The sequence below is a fragment of the Rhinoderma darwinii genome, chromosome 7 (assembly GCF_050947455.1).
Source record: "Rhinoderma darwinii isolate aRhiDar2 chromosome 7, aRhiDar2.hap1, whole genome shotgun sequence".
Classification (NCBI taxonomy): domain Eukaryota; kingdom Metazoa; phylum Chordata; class Amphibia; order Anura; family Rhinodermatidae; genus Rhinoderma; species Rhinoderma darwinii.
In genome coordinates, this window is record NC_134693.1 from 81,100,844 (window position 1) to 81,123,394 (window position 22,551).

At 45.0% G+C, this 22,551-nt stretch overlaps 1 long non-coding RNA gene across 1 annotated transcript in view; it reads right to left on the bottom strand.

The window, feature by feature from the left end:
• Window positions 1-637: 637 nt before the first annotated feature.
• The window catches only part of LOC142657247 (uncharacterized), a 93,337-nt gene continuing 71,423 nt past the window's right edge, over window positions 638-22,551 (bottom strand). The window contains exon 4 of the long non-coding RNA XR_012849854.1: window positions 638-963. This is a non-coding gene — a long non-coding RNA (uncharacterized LOC142657247). The remainder of the gene's footprint in view (window positions 964-22,551) is intronic.

Genomic DNA, 22,551 nt, shown 5'->3' on the forward strand with positions numbered 1-22,551 from the left:
TAGCTCCTATGTGTAGAAAATTTTTCCGTTCCCTTTTCCCGTCCCTTGGTTGAACTTGATGGACATGTGTCTTTTTCAACCGTACTATGTAACTATGTAACTGTGTATTGCTGGTCATTTTCAAAATCTGCATTTTTATTTATTTTTTGCTATACAGTTTGCAAATGTTTTACTGTTGGCTGGTAGTATTTGCATTATTATTGCACAAAAAAGATTGACTACTAAAATTAGTGCTAGTATTCCCGTTAACTCTTTATTCTTTGTGATTAATTTCTTACAGTATGTTGAATATTTGTTTGTATATTGTTATTTTATACAAATAATATGTAGCCAGGATTAGGCCCTGTTCACACTGAGTTTTTTCAGGCAGATTTTGACCTGCCTGCAAATTCTTGCTGCGACTTTCGCAACGTTTTTCACCCGCGGTCATTGAGCGCTGTGGGCAAAAAAAAATGCAGAGAAAAATGCTTTCTCTGCCTCCCATTGACTTCAATGGGAGGTCAGAGGCGGAATCGCGGCAAGAAAGAGCATGCGGCTTTATTTTACCGCGAGCGGCTAAAAACCGCCAAGGAAAAAAATAACGCCTCAGCTTCCCATTGAAGTCAATGGGAGGCGGTTTCCGCCTCAGCATCAGCGCCAAAAACTCAGTGTGAACTGGGCCTTAACATTGACTTCAGTACATCTGGGCTCTAACTCTAGGCTTTTATTTTCCGTCTTCTAATATATACTTTCCTCTTTACACTGTATGGTCGATTAGGATGGTGGGCGAGTTTTTCTTGCCTGTGGGGAAAAACATGTAAGCTTCTTGGATAAATTGCAGGGTTCGCGGGTGCCATACGTAACTTGATCCTGATGAAACCTCTGTTGATACTATCCAGACGGTCATTTAATTCGAATAGCCATTTTTTTAGGGAATTGACATCTCTGAGGAGATGATCAATAGCTTCGGCTAGGGATCGAATACTAAAAAAAAAAACAGAACAAAAATGTTCCTGTAAATTCATTATACTCTAATAGGCCAAATTTACACTTGGCGTTTTTTTGTGTTTCTAAGTTGCAGTGGAAAGTAACGTTAATTTGAATGAAATTTGTATACATCTAATTGACATTTTGCATTTTGAAAACTTGTTTTTTCCTGGCATCATACCCTATATGTCACATTTTCACTTCAATAGGAAAAAACATGGGTGGTAGTGCTAAAACCTTATGTATTCCTGTGCAATTTACGTGCAACTTAGGCTCTGTTCACGTATGTGTTGTGGCTTCTGTTTTGTAAATGGGCCGGGCCACCTAGGAGTGGCAATAGCTGACTGCAGGGGCAGGATTAGGGTGGGTTAAATCAGAAAGGTAGGCCACAGGTGGGTGAAAAAAGGGTTAAGGAGAGAAGGTGTGGTTAGGAGGTCATACACATTAAGGGGTTATAAAAGTTCACCCCCTCAAGAGTCTGTCTCTTTTTGCCTGGATCTGTGGAGAGAAAAGTTGTGTAGTGTGGGACCGGTATTATGGCTGACCCCTTTATGGCTATGTTCCTGCAGAAGGTTAGGAGCGAGGGAGTTGGCTGGCTTACCTCTGCCCTTGGGGCTGCTGGTGCCACCGTTCCTTCCCTCCCATCTCGCCCTGTCGTGTGGGTGGCCCCGATGGCGAACGAGAACACCAGCTAAATTGACCCCTGGACCTCCGGGTTCCTGGCGGTGATGTGGGAGCGGCATGACTGTCGCTTTCCCTACTGCTATTGAGCGGACTATGACGGAGGCTCCCGCTATGGCCGCTGCTGAGGCTTCAGGCCCTGTTTTCTCTCCCCCTGCTCACGCTCTCCAGCGAGCATTAAGTTCTGTAGCCTCGTACCGTACTCACGCGCTTGGTATGGTAGCGCAGGGTTTCACTTCCCCTGCTGCCAGAACGCTACAAGCAGCGCTCAGCATGGGTGGTAGTGGTATGGCAGCAGGCAACTAGCATCCATGAGTCTGGCTCCTCTGGAAGCCTTATGCCTCCTGAGTCAGTGGATACCCCACCCCAGTTCCAAACTTTGCCCCTGTTGATTCCTCAGGTCATTGGAGTGGTATTAGAGCCTGACCCCTCTTTTGTGATGGTCCCTGAGCCTCCTGCCTTGCCTCCCCGTGCTTGTACAGACCATGCCAGCTGTGCAACAGCTTGCCGCAGCACCGCCTCTGTACCCTGTGAGGGCTTCTTGCGGTACTAGTGAGCGGATTAGTGACAGATCATCACGATCAGTTTCCCAGGGTTCCAGGCATCATCGCCGCCATGGTTCTGCTCGCTATCACCATCGCCAGTCCCAGTGCCGGTGAAGGGTTTCTGGATGCTCCAGTCGATCTGCAAGGTCTAGATCCTCAAGATGGAGGTCCCCTTCTTCAGCGGAACACTCTTCCTACAGCTCATAGAGTTCCGGTAGTCCAGTTCGCAGATGCCATATGAGGCGGGAGCCTCAGCGTTCATCGGTGTCCAGCCGACAGGTGGTGCAACTGCACCCAGCGCCACCGGTGGCGCAGGAGATCGCACCCCTGGTGGAACTATCGACATCTTTGGCTGTGCCAGTGGATGATGTGTACCCTTTTACTTGGGCTTGGGGTGCAGGGAGTGATGTGTTAGGGGATTTAAAAATCTTGGTTGAAATACTTGCTCCTTCTGTAGTTCCCCCAACCCCCCCTTCTGGCCCACCATTAATACCGGCTGGTGTTTATAAGAAAGGTTTCTTTTGCAGGGTTAGCTCACGTTAGTGAGGAAATAAAGCAGAAAATTTGGGACACTTCATACATTGATATATGGTCCTTAGTTTCCGTATAAAGAAATAAGATAGATAAACGTCCCAAAGTCGCAAAGACGAAGAGCAATTGGCTGCACGCTCTTTCTGTCTTGGGTTGTATTATGGTTCAATGACATCCGGAGAGGTGTTCTGAATGAATTGTTTGTGTACGTTGATGTGATTTATAATGCTTTCAAGGCACACGGAGGTTCGGCGTGATGGTGATACGACAAAGAATTTTGGCGTCACCTGTCACTCCAGCCATCTGTCGGTTGGGCGGTTAAGGCCACTGATGTCTGGCTGATGTTAATGATATCGCAGTGGATGCCCTTTCCAGGGGCGCCACTTGGCCAGCAGTAGCCTCGGGGGACCCAGTGGCAGTTAAAAGACCAGAGACCTGCTGGCTCTTCAATGAGGAACATTGCAGGTTCTATGGTCACTTCAAACATGAATGTTCCACCTGTGGAGGCACGCACGCAGCAGTTAAATGCACTAGTCCCAAAAAGCCTCCCACTAAGCCCCAGGGGCATACAGATACCAAGGACTCCAGTGAACATGCCCGCCTTGGCTCGCATTGTATCCTAGAATAGAGGATGTGGCTACACTCTGTTTTGCGTTTTTCGTTTGGTTTCATGATCCCCTTCATGCTTAGTTGGTCCCCCTTTATCTCTGGTAACCTCAAATCAGCCCGAGACAACCCACAGATGATGAGAGAAAAGATTTGCAAGGAGGTTGGTTTGGGGAGGACGGCGGGCCTCATTCCCTCATCCTCCGTTTTCCAATCTCAGGGTGTGTACCTTAGGGGTTGTGCCGAAAAAGGAACCAGGCAATTTTAGGTTAATCCACCACTAGTCTTTCCCTAAGGGTTGGTTGGTCAATGATGGGATTTCGAAAGAGGAGGTGTCTGTTTCCTATGTATCCATTGATAGGGTGGTCATACTGGTCAGGACCTGTAGCCCTGGGGCGTTGTTAGCAAAATCTGACATTGAATCGGCTTTCCGCTTATTGCCGATTCACCCCGATTGTTTCCACTTATTGTGGTGTATGGTAGATGACTCCTTTTATTATAATATGTGTCTGCGCATGGGCTGTCCTATATCGTGTCATTTCTTTGAATTGTCCAGCTCCTTTTTCCAGTGGGTGGTGCGATATGAGACTGGTTCATCGGCAGTATTACATTACTTGGACAATTTTTTGTTCACGGGACCGGCTGACAGCTCCCAATGTATTTTTTTTTTTTTTAGTACTTTTCGTTTCCTCATGCAATGGTTTGGGGTCGCTTTATCTAGTGAAAAGACTTCGGGTCCGTCCACTTCGTTGTCCTTCTTGGGCATTTAATTGGACATGATTCGGATGATCTTTCGTTTGCCCGCTGACAAACTGTCTAGGTTGGGTGAACTCTTAGACGGTTTTTGTGCGGTGTGGAAAGTTACCCTAATGCAGATGCAATCTGTACTGGGATTGCTGGTCTTCTCTTGCTGCGTCATCCTCATGGGATGAGTTTTTTCTCGTCACCTGTCATTGGCCACTCGGTGGGTGAGAACCCTGGGACACAGGATTCGGATCACGCATGCGTTACGCTTGGACATACTTGCGTGGAAGCAGTTTTTGTCCAAATATAATGGATACACGTGTTACCAAGAATCAGAGGTGCCTAATGCAGACATACACTTGTTTATGGATGCTGCAGGGTCCGCGGGTTTTGGTTCCATCTTGGGTTGTCACTGATGCGCACATCCCGGGCCCTTGGTATGACAGGGTGGTTTTTCGGACGGATAATCTAAGTGTGGTTTTCTGCATTAATCATCTATCTTCTTCATCCTTTCCAGTTTTGAGCCTCCTTCGTAATTTAGTCCTTCGTTGTTTGGAATTTAATATCTGGTTTCAAGCCCGTTATATGCCAGGAGTACAGAACACTATTGATGAGTCTTTATCCCAGTTCCAATTTCAGGTGTTTTGAGAACTCTTACCGGAAGCAGAGCTGTAAGGATGCCCTTGCCCGGATCGGCAGTGGGAGCTGGTCACGAGGGTTTGATGCCGCTGGTGAGGAATTCCATGGTTCTTTCTACTTGGGCTTGGTGGTTGAACTGCGTGGGTTCGCGGGACGTCTATGGACGTTCTTACAGTCGCTTACACGTGACGTTTGATTATTTACATCATTTGCGTGAATTGGGGGTGTCTGCTGCGGTCACGCAAAATTGTTTCTCCGCTTTAGCTTTGCATTTGCAATTGCAGGGTTGGGATGACGTTAGCAAGTATTTCTTGTTCAGGCAAGCTCTTAAGGTATGTAGTAGTATTGTTTGGCGCAGCGTTCAGGTTGGCATTTTTTGGAGCACTCCGCATAGCCGAATTAGTATCCCCGGCGAAGTCCAGGCCAGGTGGTTTGGGTCAAGGGGATGTGGTTTTGGGTTCCAGTTTCATTTGCCTGCGTATTTTCCGCTCTAAGACGGACCAGTTCTGGAAGGGGTCTTGGATATTGTTGAAATCTGTGGTTAGTGGCCCTTGCCCGTTCGGCTTAGTTACCTCTTTTGTCGAGGTTCGTGTGAGTGGGTCCCAATTCCTGTTACATGCTGATAGCTCCCCACTTACTAGGTTTCAATTTGCTGCGATGTTGAAGAAATGCCTGGAGGTGGCAGGCGACTATGGTACCCATTCATTTCGCATAGGGGCGGCTATAGAGGTTATGGATATTGGACAGTGGCGTTCTCGATTCTATGCTGGTTATGTTCGCCCTGCAATGTTATAATGTTGCTGTTTTCTTTCTTATTTTAGGTAGGCTTGCTGTATGGGTAGTTGGCCACTCGTATGTCTTTTGCGATGTCCAATGTGCTGAATGTCGGCCCGGAGGGCGAAGTTTGGGTTTCCAAGCTGCGGACATGCACTGGAGGGTTGTGCATGTCTTGCACTGGTGTCAAGTCCTCCCAGAAATTGTTTCACTTAGCATGGATGTTCGAGTGCCTGTGGTGTTGGTTTTGCATGTGTGGGGAATGACTTGTGTTTTGTTCAAATGGTTGAATTATTGTCCCTGATGAAGATAGATGTTGAGAGATTAAGTGGTTTCTTTCCAGAAGTAAAAATCGTTTGGTCAGAAGTGGTCCCGTGGGTGGTTTGGCAAGGGTCGGGTCCAGAGACACGGGTGCGGTGGAAAGGGTCCATCAAGTGGTGAACACCCGGATGGCGCGTTTTGTATGGGAACGAGGTGGGGTTGTGATTCGTCATATACAGTTGGAGGGGGACAATAGCCGCCTAATGGGGCCGAATGGGGTTCACCTTAATGAGATTGGCCTCAATATTTTACTATCTGGTTTGCAGGATGATATAGAACAGGGTTTGTTCTTGCTTGGTGGGTGTCAGAGCGCAGTGTAGGGGTACATGCACTCCTTGTGGCAGTTCTTTATTAAAATTGTTGGTTATGGGCCGACACTGCTAGGAGACCGTTTTGAGTTGGTAAGTTTTCATGTTTTTCCCACAAGAAGTTAATGGAAAAATAAAATAAATAAAAGTTGGGGCCGAACCCCATCCGTGTAAAAGGAAAGGAATGTGTCGTGTGGTTATTTATTAGTGCTAAGTGATGTGGCATAGTTAAGAGAATCACGGATAAGAAAGTGATTGCTGCTCCCTGCAGTCATAACTGAAGTAATGTCAATGTGCCAGATCTACCTTACGATGGATCAATACGACCCAGCAGAACTCATTGACTTATAATGGGGTTTGTTGATGTTCTGTCATGGTTTCCATAATTTTTATAGAAAGAATATCACCACCAACAGCCGAATTGCCAACAGAGTGTCCCAATAGAGCATCTGATGCAAATGTGAACATAGCCTAACTGCCACATCACACTGCAAAATGAAAACTTAACTGTATAAAGACTGATACTTTGGTAAATTTAACATTCTTATATTAGACATTACAATTACATTGTGAAGCATATTTAACAATAAAATGCAATTTATGTATGAATTTTTTTTTATGACATGAGGATAATCCAGCATCATTACTTTATCTCCTGCCGTGATGCTGCACTATCCTAATTTTATTTGACATTTTGCTTGACCTTGTGATGCCACATCATATCCATTCTTGGCTTAGAGTTGGTGCTATAAGGACTGTATGATCAAGGTGGGTGAGCTGGTTTTATTTCTTTTTAGTATTATGCACTAAAAATATTAGTAACACTGCTTCTCACTGCTTCAAATAAAAAGGTTTATTGCTCTAATACAACCACTTCTCAAATATCCTTTAAAGTGGTTCTCCCACCATTAAATATTACATTACATAACAATTTTTCCGTTGGAATCATTTAAAGGGAATGCATTATCTATATTTTTTCTTACTAACTAAAACCAGATAGTGAAACATTTTATTTCCTGAGTTTAAGTTTTTTTATTCTATTTTCTTTACATGAATATGGGGGCAGTCATCTTGCCTGTGCTGCTTATAACAGCATTTAGGCTTTGTTCACATCTGCGTTGGGGTCCCGTTCTGACGTTCCGTCTGTGCTTTCCGTCAGAACGGGATCCTGAACAGACACAAACTGACACAGTTTCCGTTTCCATCACCATTGATTTCAATGGTGATGGATCCGGTGCCCATGGTTTCCGTTTGTCTCTGTTGTGCACTGGACCCGTCGTTTTGCCGGAAGCAATAGCGTAGTCGACCTGGTCCTATGTTATCTATATATACACCGTAGGGGTTACCTTTCATTGTAATCCTGCTTGTGATGATAATGAGGAGACTGTTGAGAAGTGATCTCTACAGACCAGGAAGGATCAGTCTATTGTGAGGCTCAGAGGTCAGTGTGAATACTGCAAGATTTTAGGATTATGGTAATGACTTAGAACATTTTTAAAAATGAAGCAAGCCACAGACGGCGGCTGCAGCGGTGAGTGTAAATAAAAAAATAAGAAATCGCCTCGGCTGACTAAGCATACATGTTTTGCTCAGTCAGCATGACAGAATTAAGCTGGTCTCAGACGGGGGCTGCAACAGTGAAAACTTCCCTAGGCAGGCTGAGCATGCCCGTCCGAGGCAAGCTAAATCCTGTCAGACTAACTGAGCAAAACGCGTATGCTCAGGTAAGTTTGTTTACATCGCAGCTGCCAGTCAGCCTGAGCAGGAAGAAGCAGTTATGCCGCTCCAATGCAGTACTTGAGCGCTTATCCTCAAGCAACCTGTCCTAATGCATTCTAGGGTTTCAAATACAATTATGTAACGTAAAGTTTACCCCCTTGACTAAACGAGCATCTTTCGCTAAAAAAAGGTATTTAGGAATATTTATATTATGAAATATAATTTTTTTTTTTTTCGTTTATTTTCCGGGAGAACCCCTAGATTAGTGGTTTTAAATGTACAGTTAAAGTGACAGTAACTTGAGGTTTAGAAAACAAACTTGTTTTTGCTTAGTCCATAAATAATCCATTTGACATGGAATGAATAATCATTAATGAAGACGATGAGATGGAAGTCAGGACACTGTGCGAAGATGCATTATGATTCATGTACGCAAATACTGTGTATATACATTGATATAGAGAAAACAAAAAACCAGCCGCACAGTCGTCAAAAATTAACGAGTGCAAGTATATCAGGATCAGGACCAAAGACCCAGATAAATATATTTCAAAATCAGGATGCAGGCAATAAATGTGGAACTTTGTTTATCGATACGTCCAAAGCATTGGACGAATGGATAAATAAAGTACCACACTTTTTTTTCACCTACATTTTTGGAGTACTGCCTGATTTTGGAATATATATACATTTTCATTTCATGGTTGTTTCTTTTTTTTTTTTAGATTGTAGATTCATATTAAAGACATGATAGCTATTAGTTTTACTCGGGCTGGTCATGTGAGTGGACATTTGCGTGAGCGTCCATCATCTCTCTCACCTCCTCCCCCTCCCTGGAATGCAGCATGAAGCGCTCTGATGTCGGGCAGGCACTGCGGGCGCTTTGAGACGACGTGAGGTCAGCTTCCCGGGGTACCTCTCTATGCCAGGCACTCTGACTCTGTTAAGCCTTTGAGGAAGAGGCTCCCCTTGTCATCAGATTCCCATACTTGTTGACTTGGTGAGACTGGGACTTTGTCCGCACATGGGAGGCTCTGCTCCTCTGAATGAGCAGTGTAAGATCAGAAGCTAAGCACCTTCATGTCCAGCTCCCTCCACTACTGAGTTCCGCCATTACTGAGTTTCTCCATAACTGAGTTATTTTACTGCTGAGTTCTTTCACTGCTGAGGGCCTCCATTGCTGAGCCCCTCTACTGCTGTGTTCCTACATTGCTGAGTTCCTCCATCGCTGAGTTCCTCCATCGCTGAGTTCCTCCATTGCTGAGTCCCTTTACTGCCGAGCTCATCCATTGCTCGGTCCCTCCATTGCTGAGATCCTCTATTGCTGAGCTCCTCCATTGCTGAGCTCCTCTATTGCTGAGCTCCTCCATTGCTGAGCTCCTCCATTGCTGAGTTCCTCCATTGCTGAGCTCTTCCATTTCTGAACTCATCCATTGGCGAGCTCCTCCATTGCCAAGCTTTGCTGTGCTCCTCCATTGTTGTGCTCCTTCATTGCTGAGTTTTTTCATTGCTGAGTTCCTCCATCACTGAATCTCTCCTTTGATTAGCTCCTCCATTGCTGAGCTCCTTCATTGCTCAGTTCCCGCATCGCTGTATCTCTCCTTTGCTGAGCTCTTCATTGTTTGAACTTTTCTACATTGCATTATCTCACAGTTATTCCTCTCAGGACCACTGTCTCATCGGCTAACTGTACTACATCAGACATACCAGATCTGAGGTCTTCTGGAGGGGTGAGATTGTTCCCGGCTAGTCAGGGTCTTTTTTCTGTATAATTCTTGACTGTTCATTTTTTTGCTCTGTATGTTTTTTGCCTTGTTAATTCCTCAGAGAGAAAACTGGGGTAGGCCATTGCTCTGAAAATGCTGGCTAAAAAACAGCCAGAAAAGGGCATATCTCAACGCACATCTGGAAATTGCCTACCAGAATCCGAGAAAGGGAAAAAAAAAAAAAATATGGATAAACTCCTTAGTTTCCCTTCATCAGTTGGCACAAGAGCATATAAAATTCAATCTGCCCTAACCCCCAGTCAGGCAGATAAAGGCATTACATCTGTAAACCCCCCTGTAGGTGAAGAAGAATCGCCTGCTAACGCGGAAATTTCAGATACTAATCTGGGGACTCAAAATGAATACCAAAGGTTTGGCACCCCCTGCTATTACAGGAGATATTAAGTACAGTTAAAAAAATGGACTGTAAAGTAAATAATGTTCGTCGTGTTTTTGTTAATTTGCAGTATGGGAGGGTCTATGCTAGGGGAGGGGCCATCCTCTCATTTGATGCGATGAAAGCTTTTGATACAGTGGAATGGCGTTTTATTTATAGGATATTGGGTCGTTTTGGTATTGGGGAAAAATTTATAAGCTTGATTAAACTTCTGTACAGACAACCAAAGGCCAGATTGGGCATGAACGGTCAGAAATAAGCTTACTTTAATTTAGGAAGGGGGTGCGGCACGGTTGCCCCCTGTCCCCCCTCTTATTCACTTTTGTAATTGAGGTCTTGGCCATGAAGGTCAGAAATACTGAGAACATAGTGTATTTTCAACTGGGGAATAAGGTTCATAAAATCTCGTTATATGCAGACGATGTACTCCTATTTATAGTGGATCTAACCTCGGTGGATGACGTAGTTCGTTTATACCAAGAATTTGTTAATCTGGCTGGCCTTCAAATTAACTGTCAAAAATCTAGTTTGTTAAATTGAGGTGTTCGAATATTTAGGCGTAAAAATCTCTAGGGATCCTGTAGATTACATAACATTAAATATAATTCCCCTGTTTGGATATATTAGAGGGAAAGTTAGAGCATGGAATAAATTACCCTTGACTAGAGCTGCAAAGATAACAATAATAAAAATGTTTGTTTTTTTTTACCTAAAGTAATACACTTCTTGATGATTTCGGCCTTATTCACACCGTGTAACACGTCCGTGGGATGGCCGTTAAAACGACGGCCGTCACACAGACCTATGTAATTCAATGGAAGGGTTAGTTAAAAAATAGGACATGTCCTATTTTTTTTGCGCATCACGCATCTCTCCATAGACTCTAGTCTACGAGCACAGATGCACCTCGGACATAAAAACTGCATTTTTTCACGTCCGAGGTTTCATACACTTGTGTGAATCTAGCCTAAATTTGGAATGGGGAAAAAAATGCATTAAATACTCCACCCTTACTTACCCTGTAAATAAAGAGGGCTTTGCCCTTCCGGATTTTGGAAAGTATTTCTTGGCTTCTCAGTTCCAACAGTTTCGAGACTGTGAGAGTCTCAGTGCCAATAGATTTCTACTGGAAACTGGAAACACTATGGGGCAAACGGTTTAATGTATTGTAACTTTTGAAAGCTGGGATCTTGACATCTTCTGAACTGGGAATAGAGCCTAACTATGAAAACCAGCAGTGGGTCTGAGATGCTGTTAAGCTCATAAAAAAGATAAATCCTTTTACGGAAGTTACCCCAGTCATGGGATAATAATAATATTAGTGAGTTTGACAGCCTCCTTAACTTTATGTTTTGGAAAAAGTACCACATTACAAGGTTATTACATTTATTTAATAATGCACAATTAAAAAGTTTCACAGAATTGCAGAGACTGTATAAGGTCCCTGATCATGGCCTCTAGGTATTTTCCAATAAAACATGCTTATTTGGCTATTAAATATAAATCAAGGATTACACTTACACCTTTTCTATCTTTAGAGTGTTTAAAAAAAAAAGTAAGGACTTTTGTCCTCAATATATGAAAAATTGCTTTTTGTGGATGAAGGAAAAATTAGGGATAAGGATCTTGGAATTAGGATGGATTGGGCATCAGTTTATAAATATATTGGGAAGTACAGTAAAAAAAAATAGTGTAGTACCGTTAGCCAGAAACAATATGCAATGTTAAATACTTTTGTGTCAAAAAAGACAAAAATATTGTAGGTATGATTCCTTTATTGGCTAACCATAAAAATTACATTTGTAATTTCATTTGTAAACTTGCCTGACGGAGGGGGCCTGTGTGCTCTGAAAGCTTGCATATATGATTTTTATGGTTAGCCAATAAACGTATCATATCTACAATACTTTTGTCTGTTTTGACACAAAATTATGTAACATTGCATAAATATATTGCGGAAATATCACTGAATCACACTCACCATTTTATCGTTTTATGTGCCTTATGATTAATCATACACCGCAAATCTTTAAAAGATTAATACACCAAGCTGACATCATCCATTTGTTGTGGCGTTGCCCCAAATGACGACGGTATTGGAGTAGGGTGGCAGAAACTATTTCTATGATGATCCGGAAAGAGGTTTGATTGTAGCCGAGGTTTTTTATTTTTGCCACCCCTGATCTCTTTTTTTTTAAAAACATTTTATTGAAAGAAAGAACATACAAAATTTCAATCAAATAAAGGAGAAGAAAATAACATTGTACATGTACACTGTGAGGCACACATGGTAAATGGAACACGCTCAATATAAAAAAGAAAAAGAACAGGTTATTATGACGGGGAATCAATCATATCATCAATAATCAGGTATAAATGAACTACAAGGGTTGTGAAGCAGAACTCCTTCCGTACAATGAGACATAGCTAGGTAAAATTCCTAAAGTTATTCCATGGTGACCAAATTTTCAAGAAAGCATCCCTAGAATGATTTTCTCAATAAGAAATTCCCCCAAATCGATAAATTTGATCCACTTTGGTAATCCAATGCTCCATGGATGGGGCCTCCAGTCTGGCGGCAATCATTAAATGCTTAAAAAGTTTAGAGGGGATAGATGCATCATCAGGAGTTACAATAGACAACAGAGCCAAGTCTGGGGAAGGGGAGATATTGGATTGACAGATGGAATTACACTTATTGAAAATATTTCTCCACCAAATTGAGATCTCACCACAACACCACGAGACGTGGAAAAACTAGCCCCTCTTCCTGACACAATGTCGACAAATATCTGAATGAGATAATGTATAAATGGATGTAACATCTGGGATCTTATACCAGCGGGACAACATTTTATATCTATTCTCCTTTATATCAGGAAATCTAGTGAGGGGCAGACAACACATGAGGGATCTCTAAATCAGTGGAAGTCCTACTCAAGTCTTTTTCCCATAATCTGATGAAATATGGAGGAGAGGAGGGGCCTTGAAAACTAAGCTTCCTATACAACAATGACACAGGTTTACTTATTGGCCGTGGATGAGATAACAAATTATCAAACCATCCCGGAGGTCTATGATCTATTCAGGACACCTTAAAGGACGATAACTTTTTTTTAATAAAGGAGCATAGAGGGACATGGGCAGAAGAAAGCCCAAGTTGGGGGGCTAGGGAAACATCGTCCAAAATATCTTCTGATTCATCTAGAAGTTGAAGAAGCAGACAACTCGATAAGATGACAACCAAAGGTGTGACAGGGCGGGGTGTGGACCCACTGAGCCGTACCACGTAGCTGGATGGCAGCTGGCCAAACAGGTATGGTACGGAGTCTATAGTCCAGAAAAGGGTACCTGAGGCTATGTAGGCAGTAGCAAGGCAGGCTCGGCTGGGACCAGGCGGCAGGTAGGCGGGAGGTAGACGTCAGGCGTGGTGCAGTAGAACAGGCATGGAGATGCAGCAAAACACGACAACAGTTCAGCACGGCAGTAGACCAGGATGGTACTGATAGCATGGGAAACAGGATACAGGATACAGGTACGGGGAACACTGGTAAGCTGGAAGACATTTAGGAGACTATTTGCAAGATGATGATTTGCATGTGCACGCGCTGGTCCTTTAAGAGCTGGCACGAGTCGGCTCGCGCACCCTCCGGGAGACAGGCTCGATACCCGGAAGTGAGTGCCGGCGCTTCACAGGGGGACAACGCAGCACAGCAGCAGGACGTCCATGGCCGTGGTCGTCGAGGGGTAAGTTAGAACGACAGAACGTGGCTATAGACGTTACAGTATCCCCCCTCTTACGCCCCCTCTTCTTAGGACCAGAACGGGAGAGAAACTTCCTTATGAGGACAGGGGCATCGATGTTCTCCTCTGGCTCCCAAGACCTCTCTTCTGGGCCAAATCCCCTCCAAAATAAAATGTCCTTACTCCCACCTTCTTGGTAGCTAGACTCTCCCTAACCTCGAAAGTCCCTGACGAACCGCCATGAGCCACTGTGAAACTAGGAGTCCTAGAGTAGCGGTTCAGAACCACGGGCTTCAGCAAGGATACATGGAAGGAGTTAGGGATCTAGAGTGTAGGAGTCAGCCGCAGCATGTAAGGCACCGGGTTAATTTGTAGCAGGATCTCAAAGGGTCCGAGGAACCTGGGAGCAAATTTGCAGGACGGCACCCTCGTACCTGGAAGATACTGAGGAGAATCCGGTCTTCTAGTATCTGCTTTTCTCTTCATGCGATCCACCGCTAGCAGAATAGAAGATCAGGTCTGTTGCCATGTTTGCAAAAAGTCCATGAAGGTCGAGTCAGCTGCAGGCACCTGGGACATAGTAAAGACAGGAAGAGATATTTGAGGATGTTGGCCATAGACTGTGAAGAACGGGCTGGAGGTGGTGGACTCACTAGTATGGTAATTATAAGAGAACTCTGCCCACGGGAGCAGCTGCACCCAGTCATCATGTCGTCTGGAAACAAAGTGCCACAGATAGTTCTCCATGCTTTGGTTAATCCTCTTGACTTGTCCATTAGACTGGGGATCATAGGCCGAAGAGAAGTCCAACTTTACACCAAGTAGACCACTTTGAAGTGAACTGGACCCCTCAATCCGAAACAATATGCAGTGGCAAGCCGTGCAGACTGAAGATGTGTTGTATGAAGAGGTCAGCCAGTCGAGCAGCAGAAGGCAGGCCAGTCAGGGGAACAAAATGAGCCATTTTAGAGAATCAATCCACTACCACCCAGATCACACTGCAACCCGCAGAGAGAGGGAGGTCTGTGACAAAGTCCATTGCAACATACTGCCAGGGGGCATCGGGCACAGGCAGTGGCTGGAGCAGACCAGCTGGTCTGGAGTGGGCAACTTTATTTGCTGCGCATACCGTACATGAGGAGACGAAGTCCATGACATCTTTGGGCAGCGTGGGCCACCAGAACTGACGGGCGATTAGGTCTTGGGTCTTACGAGTACCCGAGTGACCTGCCAGCTTGGAGCTGTGACCCCAGCAAAGGATTCTTCCTCTGTCTGCCAGACGTACAAAAGTTCTTCCTGGAGGAATGTCTCTAACCTGCAGAGGGTTCACAGAGAAGATGCAGGAAGGATCGATAATATTCTGTGGGGACTCCACAGTATCCTCTGTTTCGAATGACCTAGACAAGGCATTGGCCCCCACATTCTTGTTAGCAGGTCGGTAGTGGAGTTCGAACCAGAATCGAGCAAATTATAACGACTACCTGGCTTGACGAGGGTTCAACCATTGAGCCGTCTGTAAATAGGTCAGATTCTTGTGATCCGTGAAGACCAGGATAGGGTGGACTGCGCCTTCCAGTAGGTGTCTCCACTTCTGCAGGGCCAGCTTGATGGCCGGTAACTCCTGATCCCCAATCGAGTAGTTGCGCTCTGCGGAAGAAAACAGTTTGGAATAGTAGCCACATACCACAGTCTTGCCTTTAGAACCTCTCTGGAACAAAAGTGCGCTAGCACAAACAGAGGAAGCGTCCACCTCTAAAGAAAACTGTAGGGACACATCAGGGTGGTGAAGAATAGAGGCTGACGTGAAGGCTTTTTTCAAGGTCTCAAATGCGGCTTCAGCCTCCGGAGTCCACACTTTGGCATTCATACCCTTTTTTGTGAGGGAAGAAATGGGGGCTGTCAATGACGAGAAGTTGGGGATGAACAGCCGATAGAAGTTAGCGAATCCCAGGGAGTGTTGTATGGCTCTTAAACCTTGTGGGCGTGGCCACTCCAGGACAGCCTTTACCTTCTCAGGGTCCATCTTGAGGCCCTGATCGGAGATGACGTAGCCCAGGAAGGGAAGAGATCTTTTTTCAAACATGCACTTCTCCAGCTTGGCGTAAAGATGATTCTCTCTTAAACAAAGCAACACCTGGCGGATATGACTCAGATGAGTTAATGGATCTAGGGAAATAAATCAAAATGTCATCGAGATATACCACAACACAGATATAGAGGAGATCACGAAAAATTTAATTGACAAATTCTTAAAACACCGCGGGGGCGTTACACAGGCCGAAGGGCATCACTAGGTATTCATAGTGCCCATCACGAGTATTAAATGCGGTCTTCCACTCGTCACCCTGACAAATCCGAATCAGGTTGTAAGCCCCCCGCAAGTCCAGTTTAGAAAAAAAAATTGCCCCCCTTATGCGATCGAACAATTCCGAAATTAAAGGCAAAGGGTACCTGTTCTTTACCGTGAACCAATTGAGGCCTCGGTAGTCAATGTAGGGACGGAGAGATCCATCCTTCTTTTTGACAAAGAAGAACCCGGCTCCGGCCGGGGTTGAGAATTTACGAATGAAGCCCCTCTCCAGGTTCTCCTTTATGTAGGCCGACATAGACTGAGTCTCTGGCAGGGAGAGAGTGTATACTCTACCGCGAGGAGGGGATGAATCAGGAACCAAGTCGATCGGACAATCATATGCACGATGAGGCGGCAAGGTCTCTGCTTCCTTCTTATCGAAGACATCAGCGAACTGAGAGAAACAAGGAGGCAACCCTACCAATGACTGATGCGGAGAAGGCTGCGGTGGATGGATATGACCCAGACAGCGGTCGAGACACTTGGGACCCCACTGGAGAACTTCTCCGGAGTTCCAATCCAGGACTGGGGCATGCAAACGGAGCCAAGGCAAACCCAGCAGCACGGAATCGACGGCCTTGGGCAGGACAAACAGGGAGATGAGCTCAGTGTGAAGAGCTCCCACTTTAAGTCTCAATGGCTTGGTCACGGAAACAACTGGGTGTAGCGTCCACTGGGTGTTACTCACTTCCCGACACCCGCAGCCATGGATCCGTGAGCGCTGGTCCCCATCTCCTTCCTAGGAATTGCCAGCGCTCACTTCCGCTCCGTTCTGCTCCTTGCTTGAGCGTTGTTAGTTTATCCAAGTCTGTCTTGCAAATGGTCCCTTAGTGTCAGTTGTTACCCATGCCCTTTTACCTGTTCCTGTATCCTGTGCTGTTAATGTTCCTGTGCCCACTAGTGTCGGAGTCATGTCTACTGCACCTGCTGTCGTTTGCCACGTCCAGTGTCGTTTGCCACATCGGATACTGCCCACCACTTCTGGCGCTACCTGCTGCACCGACTTCCATCCGTGCTGAAGCCACAGCCACCGTCTCGACTAGTTCAGGTACCCAAGTGTTACTATCTACTATTGACTTTCGTAAAGACTGTGACCTGGTCAGCTGCCTCTCCGCTACGGAAGAGTGGCCTAGTGGGTCCACATACCCTGTGATCGTGACACTGGGTCAGGCAGTGGCAGTCCATCTACCGAGGCTACGATCAACAGCCTTTCCAAGTGGACAGTGGGCAACTGGAGAAGATCCACAAGGTCTTGACAAATGAAATTAGCTGCAGAGCCATAGTCCATGTAGGCAGAAACCAGATGGAGCCTCTCGCCAGCGACAATGGTCACGGCAATAAACAGCTTGGAAGAGAGTTCACGATTAAATGCAGTAGCACCCAGGGTTGTCTCTCCAACCAAAACTAGGCGGTTTTTTTTGGGGGTTCTGTGGACACAGAAGCACGACATGGCCAGAGGTGTGCCTGCGCTGTTTCTCTTGTACAGACAATATTAGGCGATCCACCTGCATCGGCACCCCGGGCATAGCAGTAGTTGAATGCAAGAGGGGTTGTTGGAAGTTGGGCACCAATCTAGGAAGTCGTCTCTCCTGTTGCACCTCATGAGACGTCTCCCTGAGCCTTATATCTACCCGAGTAGCCAGCAGAATCAGGTCATCCAAGGCAGGTGGTAGGTCTCGGGCAGCAAGTTCGTCCTTGATCCTGGACGACAGGCAATGCCAGAAGGATGCCACCAATGCCTCATTGTTCCACGACAGCTCTCCTGCCAGGGTCCAGAACTGGATGGTGTATTCGCCCACGGAGGTGTCCTCTTGGCGAAGGTTGTAGATAGCCGTGGGTGCCGACGAGACACGTCCTGGCTCCTCAAAAACAGTACGGAACAACCGCACGAACTTCTGGAAGTCTCGAGTCTCGGGTCCCTGTCGTTCCCAGATTGGTTTCGCCCATGCCAGGTCCTTGCCAGCAAGTAGAGACATGATGAAGGCGATCTTGGTTCCGTCCGACGGAAATGCTCGAGCATGCAGGGAAAAATGGATATAGCATTGGTTCAGAAATCCCCTGCACGTACTTGCGTCTCCATGGAGCCGAGAAGGTAATGGCAGCGAGAACCGGGAATCCGAACCGGAACCGCCAGGAGATGTAGCAGAAGGGTCGGTCAGAGGAGCTTGAATAGAGGCAGGAATGGAAGCAGCTAGAGCCCCTAGCTGCTGCGCCATGGAGTCCACTGCCACAAAAAGTTGATCCTGTCTTGTTCGGAGATCCTGCAGGTCCGCCAGTATGGCTTGGGAGGGCGGGGTGAGGCATACTCGGCTGGGACCAGGCGTCAGGTAGACGTCAGGCGTGGTGCAGTAGAACAGGCGTGGAGATGCAGCAAAACATGACAACAGTTAGGCACGGCAGTAGACCAGGATGGCACTGATAGCACGGAAAACAGGATACAGGTACGGGGAACACTGGGAAGCTGGAAGACACTTAGGTGACCATTTGCAAGACAGACTAAGGGAAACAACAACAACGCTCAGGCGAGGATAAGAACGGTGGTGACCCTCTTATAGTCCAGGAGACAGGCTCGATACCCGGAAGTGAGTGCCGGCGCCTCACAGGGGGACGACGTAGCACAGCAGCAGGACGTCCATGTCCGCGGACGTCGAGGGTTAAGTTAGAACGACAGACCGTGGCCATAGGCGTTACAAAAGGGATGCTTTCTTTTAGGGCTAACGGGGCAAGACCCAACAAATCTCTAGCTTGTAATAAAGGAGACAGCAAAAGACAATTGTCAATTACAGAGGAAAATTTATACCAAATCTTTAATGTAGCTACAGTGAGAGGGTTGTAAAACCTGACAGTATCTACAGTTTTTTTTCCTCATATAAGACTAAAGTTCTAAGAGGAACTGAGAAAATAGCGTTCTTTTGACTGGTTCACTATCTGGGGGGCCATGATGCTTGCATGTTCTGATTCCATCTTTTTACGAGGGCTTATTTTATTGTGTACAGTTATATTTATGTGTTTGTTTGTGTCTATTTGACTTCAATAAAGTTTTTTTTACTTTTTCTATTATCTGGTCGTGACTTGTTTCTCTTTTTGGTTTATTCTATTAGTCACTAGGACCATTGGTATATTTTGGGGCATTGTTCGGTTTGCTTGATTTTTCAGGATCTGGTAAACTAATCCCACCACTGGTCTTGTGTCAAGCTAAAATATCCCTAGAAATGCGAGCTTTCTTACCTCTCCAGATGAACTTGGAAAATAATTTATTAATAGCTATAAAGAAGGCTCTAGTTAGTGGAATGGGTAAGGCCTGCATAAGGTAGGTCAATTTAGGCAGCAAAAAAGACATTACTATATTTTTCCGTCCAAACCAAGAAAGGTAAGGAATGTAAAAGCGTCTCAACAGATCTGGAAAAGAGGCAAGAAAAGGGGCATAGTTCAGGACCAACAAGTGACTCAGGTTATTACTAATCTTGATACCCAGAAAGGTAAAGTGAGAAGAAGACCAATTAAAAGCGGAATTTTCTGCCGGTAGATTCCTGTGAGAGTTAGTCAAGGAGAATCTCAAAGCTTGGGATTTACTAACACTTATTTTAAAATTGTAAAAAGCACTGAAGGAGTCTAAAATTTGCTGAATTTTGGGAAAAGAAATCTCTGGGTTTGTCACCATCATTAACAAATCATCTGCGTATGCAGCTACTTTATGTTCTCTAGTCGCTAATGTTAATCCCACAATGCTAGTTTCCAATCTAATTGCTTGCATAAGGGTCTCCATTACAGTCAGAAACAAAAAAGGGGACAATGGGCATCCCTGCCGTGTGCCATTGCGTATCACAAAGGAGCTAGACGGAATCCCGTTAACCGCTACAGAGGCAGACGGGGAGGCATACATAGAGAATACTGTGTTAATAAAGGGGTCGGGAAAATTTTAGGAAGGGTTTGGGCAGGAAAAAATAGTCCAATCTATGGTAGGAGGAATGTACAGGGGAAAAGAACGTATCATCAAAACTAGTCGGGTTTAGGCATCTCCAAACATCAACCAATCCATATCTAGCTAGCACAGATTTAAATCTATTCAGCACTCTATAGGAGAGAGCTGACTTTTTAGAGGAGGAATCAATGAGTCGATCCATGAGTAGATTGCTATTTCCACCAACAATGACCATACCCTATGAGAAGGATTCTAATAACGTGAATACTGCTAACAACCAATCTATTTGACCAGAGTTAGGGGCATACAGATTAGCAAAGGTAAAAGTTTGAGAACCCATCTTACCCTTTGAGAACAAATACCTGCCATCAGGATCTTGGGGATGAGAGGAATAAATAAATGGGACAGAGCGACGAAACCCTACACTCACCCCCCTAGAGGCAGAACCAGCCGAGCAATAATTATGGCAATTAGGTTGTGAAAGTGATCTAAAATGTGTTTCTTGGAGCATCAAAACATCGCAAGAGGTTTTCATGAGAAATGAAAAAATTGGACATCTCTTAGAAGGGGTATTAAAGACCTTAACATTATATGACACAACTTTCAATGAAGCCATGGCAAAGAAAATGTTTTAGAAAAATATATAAATACTACCGTCCAAGGGGCTGAGCGCAGGATAAACCAGTCAACCAGATACAGTGAGTTCAGAACATCTTGTAATGAAATACAATATGTAATGAAGTATCGATTAACCTCACCAAGAAAGGAGAATTCACCCTTATACATTTACAAAAAACAAACAAATGGTATGAGAAGTATCAACAAAAGGAGCCAAACCAGAGGTCTAAAATGCAACCCCAGGAGTAGACTAATTAAAAGAAAAGTAGACCATATTACATCATATGGACCTGAGAAAACAATATCAATAACGTCATCGATATGAGCAGCAACATGTGCAGCAAGGGGGGATAAGACTTCATAGTATATTATAGTACCAAACCCAATAGCTGAGAACACTCTATTGGCAATTTAAGACAGGACATGTATAATAAAGCCTCAGTCCAGGAAAACAGAGGAAAAACACGAGACATAAACAGAAGGCATTCGTTATACTCTACCATAGTTTTGAACAGCGGAGAAAACAGTGGAGAGAAACTAATCACACAGTCATCAAGTTTTATCTTCTCCTGGGTGTTAGGCGACTGGATATCTTGTGATATCTTTGAGATTTAGGGGCTGCATTCTGCTCCGAAGGTGTGACCGGTACGACTTGAAGAAGAGAGGAGAGACCTGACATCGAGTCCCAATCTTCAATAGATAATGGAGCAATATCCAGTTGAGCATAAAAGTCATCCAAGTCATTTATCGAGTAGATGGAGATTGAGAACCAACGACCCTCGACCAAGAACGTGAGACCAAACTGGAATGTCCATCTAGAGTATTCGTCTATTTCTCAAGAGATCCGTAAGCGGTCTAAGATTGCTGCGTTTTTGTAAGGTGACAGCAGCTAAGTCTTGGAAAATCGAAATCTCAGCATCCCCAAACAATATAGGTGCAGCATTTCTGGATTTAATCAGGATCATGTCTTTTGGGTCTTGGTCATAGTGCCCTATGAGCCCATACAAGTGCAATCTCCTTTGAAATCTGCAACAAGTATAGAACGAAAAATAGACAAAATGGTGTCTGCAATATCATCAGAGGGCACAGACTCAGATACCCCACGAAAACAAAGATTGTGCCTCTATTCTCTTGGTCTTCCAGGGCTCTGAAGATGTTATTAAAGGCAGTCTGGCAGGAGGAGAATCGTTGCATAGCTGCTCTGTTAAAATCTAGAACAGAGGCTTGGGATTTCTCTATGAACAATATGTCGGACATTTTGGTTAATATCAGCTAAGTCCTTAATTGCAGGTTCTAATGTCTTTGCCAGTACCTGTTTAAAGAAAGCTCTAGTCAGTGGTAGATCTCCAGATGCTGCAGCGCTCGCTGCATGGTTTCTGCCTCAGAAGCCTCTGAAACCGCGTCCTCGTGTTGCCAGTGGGAAGACGGCATCATCTTAGGAATTCGCGCCGGGAGAGAAGGAATCTCTTTAAAAAATTATTCCATCTCATGTTGTGAGGGGGCCAGAGCGACAATCTCTGAGGCATCCCTCGCTTTACTGCCTCCAATTTTAACCATTTTGTGGTTCAAGAATCTGTCTTGGGCTGTAAAAGGGCTGTTGGATGTACGGAGCTCATCAAGACACATCAATGCAGTCTCAGCGCTATCTCCGCCCCCAGCACCACTGATCTCTTCAAAGATTGTGGCTTCAAAACAGGGACGGAGGGGGGAAAACTTTTTATAAGCTATGGGATAGATGGATTGAGGAAATATCCCCCAAACAGGAAAATATGTTAGGGCTGGTTTAATGGTTTGGTATGTAATTTGTGTTTGTAGATGATCAAGCAGAGTTGGTTTTCTCTCCTTTTTCTTTCAATTTTTCTCCCTTTCTCTCCCTCCTCCTTCCCTCCTGTCGGATATTTTTTAGGGTTTTATTGGGGT